We start from the raw sequence: 5,000 nt of genomic DNA, 5'->3' as shown, positions 1-5,000 counted from the left end.
AAACTCCAGATGACCTTGTGATTCCTTCGTCGGGCACTGGTAAAGGGTGGCGATGATGCGTTCTATAATAGAAATACCCGTCGTAGCGTTTCTTCCGAGTCAACCCGCTCACGAAACTCTCTCTCGTCGTGGAATCCCCGCGTCGGAGGGTAAAACGCGATATATAATAGTATATGCCAGTGGTTCGCGCGCGTCGTCTCTGAGATACGCGGTCGACAGAGTTCCGAAAACACGTGATGTGCCACGATTTCCGTGCGTCTTACATCTTTCGACGATGGGACGATCCACGCGAAGAGAACGTTCGTGCTTGCGTGAGGTGCAACAGCGTCGATTCGCTTTTCTGTACGGGGAGAAATAGAACGTTGAGTTGACTTATCGGGTCTTCGTTGGAATTACCGTCGCTGGCATTGTAAACTCCAGATGACCTTGTGATTCCTTCGTCGGGCACTGGTAAAGGGTGGCGATGATTCGTTCTATAATAGTAATACCCGTCGTAGCGTTTCGACCGATGTCACCCGCCACGAAAGTCTCTCTCGACGTGGAAACCCCGCGCCGAAGAGTAAACGCGAAGGCTTACCATACGAAAGAAAACGGTATTATACGCCTGTGGTATGTGCGTCTCGGCTCTGTGATACGCGATCGGCAGAGTTACAAAAAAACGTTGATGGGCCACGATTTCCGTGCGTCTTACATCTTTCGACGATGGGACGATCCACGCGAAGAGTAGTTACGTGCTCGCGCGAGGTGCGATAGCGTCGATTCGCTTTTCTGTACGGGGAGAAATAGAACGATGAGTTGACTTATCGGGTCTTCGTTGGAATTACCGTCGCTGGCATTGTGAACTCCAGATGACCTTGTGATTCCTTCGTCGGGCACTGGTAAAGGGTGGCGATGATTCGTTCTATAATAGAAATACCCGTCGTAGCGATTCGGCCGAGTCACCCGCCACGAAACTCTCTCTCGTCGTGGAATCCCCATGTCGGAGAGTAAAACGCGAAGGCTAACTATATATAAGAAATATATAGTATTATTTATGCCTGTGGTTCTCCGTTTGCCCTACTCTCAGATACGCGACTCGGAGAGTTACGAATAATCGTGATGGACCACGATTTCTGTACGTCTTACATCTTTCGACGATGGGACGATCCACGCGAAGAGATCATTCCTGCTTGCGTGAGGTGCGATAGCGCCGATTCGCTTTTCTGTACGGGGAGAAATAGAACGATGAGTTGACTTATCGGGTCTTCGTTGGAATTACCGTCGCTGGCATTGTAAACTCCAGATGACCTTGTGATTCCTTCGTCGGGCACTGGTAAAGGGTGGCGATGATTCGTTCTATAATAGAAATACCCGTCGTAGCGATTCGGCCGTGTCACCCGCCACGAAAATCTCTCTCGTCGTGGAATCCCCGCGTCGTAGAGTAAACGCGAAGGCTTGCTATAGAAGACTATAGTTTATACGCCTGTGGTTCACCGGTTGCCTGCTCTCCGGGGTACGCGATCGCGCAGGAGTTACGGAAGAACTTGATGGGCCACGATCTCCAAGCGGCTATATCTTTCGACGATGGGACGATTCACGCGAAGAGAACGTTCGTGCATGCGTGAGGTGCGATAGCGTTGATTCGCTTGTCTGTACGGGGAGAAATAGAACGATGAGTTGACTTATCGGGTCTTCGTTGGAATTACCGTCGCTGGCATTGTAAACTCCAGATGACCTTGTGATTCCTTCGTCGGGCACTGGTAAAGGGTGGCGATGATTCGTTCTATAATAGAAATACCCGTCGTAGCGTTTCGACCGATGTCACCCGCCACGAAATTCTCTCTCGTCGTGGAATCCCCGCGTCGGAGAGTAACCGCCGAAGGCTTGCTATAGAAGACTATAGTTTATACGCCTGTGGTTCACCGGTTGCCGGCTCTCCGGGGCACGCGATCGCGCGAAGGTTACGGAGGGACGTGAAGCGCCCGAGCAATGAAACGTCCGCAGGAGGAAACGAGCAACCGCCGAACATTGTTTCGCGACGTTTCCATAATGTATTGTCGTTTCGCTCGCATCCCGCTTCTTTCCCCTAGTTTCCTCGACGCGTAGTTTCGCAGCCTTAGTGGACGAATCATTCTCGATTCGAGGAAAGATATGCAGTGGGGCGTGCAATGAGCCCGCCAGAGACCACGATCTCCAATGCGTCTTTACATCTTTCGACGATGGGATGATCCACGCGAAGAGAACGTTCGTGCTTGCGCGAGGTGCGTTAGCGTCGATTCGCTTTTCTGTACGGGGAGAAATAGAACGATGAGTTGACTTATCGGGTCTTCGTTGGAATTACCGTCGCTGGCATTGTAAACTCCAGATGACCTTGTGATTCCTTCGTCGGGCACTGGTAAAGGGTGGCGATGATTCGTTCTATAATAGAAATACCCGTCGTAGCGATTCGGCCGAGTCACCCGCCACGAAACTGTCTCTCTTTCGTCGTGGAAACCCCGCGTCGGAGAGTAAAACGCGCGAAGGCTGTGACTGTAACATATATATATACAGTATACAATGCCTGTGGTTTTTGCGCGTGTCGGCTCTTCGGTATACGCGATCGGCCAGAGTTACGGAGGGACGGTGAAGCGCACGAGAAATTGAAACGGCCGCACGATTGGAACCGAGCAACCGTCGAACATTGTTTCGCGACGTTTCCATAATGCGTTTTCGTTTCGCTCGCATACCGCTTCTTTTCCCCTAGTCTCTGAGACGCGTTTTCGAGCCGTTCTTCTACTATCGATTCTCGTAGAGAGAAGGGACCGGGTAGTCTGGAAGTGGAACCCGCATCTTGCGTGTACCGTACACGGAATTGAGAGGACCGGCCGTGAAGCTCGTTTTAAAGCCGTGCGTCTGACACCCAACTCTTGCGCGCCAATTTCGCGGCAAGAGATAATATGGGACGAATGACCGGCAAAGAGCCAGCTGTGAAGTCTGTTTTTTTAATCGAATCCGTGGACGTGTGTATGCCGTAGCGTCGCTCGTCGTGTTCGTTCATGGTCGTTCCGAGAGAAAGAACGAAAGCGGTAACGAAGGGACCGGCCGTGAAGCTCGTTTTAAAGCCGCGCGTCTGACACCCAACTCTTGCGCGCCAATTTCGCGGCAAGAGATAACATGGGACGAATGACCGGCAAAGAGCCAGCTGTGAAGTCTTTTTTCATTATTTGCTTTCAATCGATCGATCGGTACGATTCGTGCAACGTTTCGCGCGATGCGACGCGAAAACATGCGCGCAACAATAGATGCGTCTGATCGGAAGAACGCGAGGGTCGACTGCACGCGATGGATTCAGTATCGGGTAGGATACAAAATATATCCCCGTCGTTTCCACGCGTGCGAGTCTTCTGCGTCTTTCGCGGGTTTTTGAATGCACTATACGCCCGGAACGTCGAGAAATATATACATATTACTTGAACGTTTTTCGTCTCGAAAGGCTTCGGTGTCGTCTCCAAGGCGACGCCTGAATCTCCTTCGCGCGCTGGTCGGAGATTCAGGTATCAACTTTTATCTTCTCTTTGAAAGAAGAGAGATATTAGGTCGAACAAATGAGAATAAAATTATATATGTGAAATATAAAATTTATACGATTACCCTGAACGGTGGATCACTTGGCTCGTGGGTCGATGAAGAACGCAGCTAATTGCGCGTCAACGTGTGAACTGCAGGACACATGAACATCGACATTTCGAACGCACATTGCGGTCCACGGATACAATTCCTGGACCACGCCTGGCTGAGGGTCGTTTACGTACCATACACTGCTTGCGTAGCTCTGTCAAATCCCCGCCGTCGTTCACCTCTTCGGATCGAACGTTTTTTTACCGAAGGGCGCAAAGAACGTTTCTGAGTCGGGTTAAGAGAAGGATGCTACGTACGAGCGAACGATGGGTGTCTCGTCGGCGTTTGTCGCGGACACGCGAAAATTCTGTGAATTTCACGGACAGTGTACGTTCTAGTTGTTGCAAAACGATCGGAATCGTTTGTATGGACTCGCGTGAGTGTTCGCGGCGTCGTGCGTCGTTCAATTACGACCGCCCGCGGATACCGCTCCACTGCGATATGGATCTGAGCGACAACTTTTTCGGCTGTTCGTGAGATGAACGGTTTCGTGTGTTTAGAAAAATTTTTTTTCCCGCGCTCCCGACGTCACCTGAAATGATGCGTCAGAGGTGAAAGAAAATATTAAGAAGTCGAGAGAGAGAGAGACTACACACGTTTTATTCATATTTTGTATACCGTGCGTGAGACGGATGTGCACGACACGTCGTATGTCGGTATATTACCGACTGGCCCCAGGGAGATTGTTTTCTTCCTCTCTTACGAATGAGATGTACGTTTCGGAGGATCGTCGTTACCGAAACACACGGCAAAACGAGACTTCTCGCAGCAGAACCTTTATACACAATACACATCGACTCTTTTTACCCCGAGAGAGAGAGAAAAGGTGTATTTCTTTTTTTTATTTTTCGAATTCGACGCACGAACGCTTTGACGACTGGAGAAAAACACGGTGTGTGTTAAAATCGTGCGGGACGAGCATGCGTATTCGTAACGGGTCGAATAGTTCTTATTCCCCGTCGTCGCGTGTCCTCGCTGGACCACCACCGTGCGCTTCCGCCACGTTCAGTTGAATTTCGAAATATATATATATAAAAAGAATCACCATATACTCTCTTTCGGGAGGTGTATTTTTATCGGTTTCTGCTATAGAGAAGAGACGGAGATCGTGTTGTGAGGTGTAACGTTTCTGTATCCCCGTTTCGGAGGATCGTCGTTATCGGCGGAACACACGTCAAAACGAGACTTCTCGCAGAACCTTTATACACAATACACATCGACTCTTTTACCCCGAGAGAGAGAAAAGGTGTTTTTCTTTTTTTTTTATTTTTCGAATTCGACGCACGAACGCTTTGACGACTGGAGAAAAACACGGTGTGTGTTAAAATCGTGCGGGACGAGCATGCGTATTCGTAACGGGTCGA

The 5,000-nt window shown here is 49.9% G+C and overlaps 1 non-coding gene across 1 annotated transcript; it reads left to right on the top strand.

The window, feature by feature from the left end:
* The first annotated feature begins 3,606 nt into the window (after nt 1–3,606).
* LOC143176125 (5.8S ribosomal RNA) lies at nt 3,607–3,761 on the top strand. The gene has a single exon (XR_013000719.1). It is a non-coding gene; the product is annotated as a 5.8S ribosomal RNA (ribosomal RNA).
* The last annotated feature ends 1,239 nt before the right edge of the window (nt 3,762–5,000 follow it).

This window comes from Nomia melanderi, unplaced genomic scaffold (assembly GCF_051020985.1).
Source record: "Nomia melanderi isolate GNS246 unplaced genomic scaffold, iyNomMela1 scaffold0384, whole genome shotgun sequence".
Taxonomy (NCBI): Eukaryota; Metazoa; Arthropoda; class Insecta; order Hymenoptera; family Halictidae; genus Nomia; species Nomia melanderi.
The sequence above is the reverse complement of the archived record's forward strand: the minus strand, read 5'-3'. Positions and strand labels throughout refer to the sequence as shown.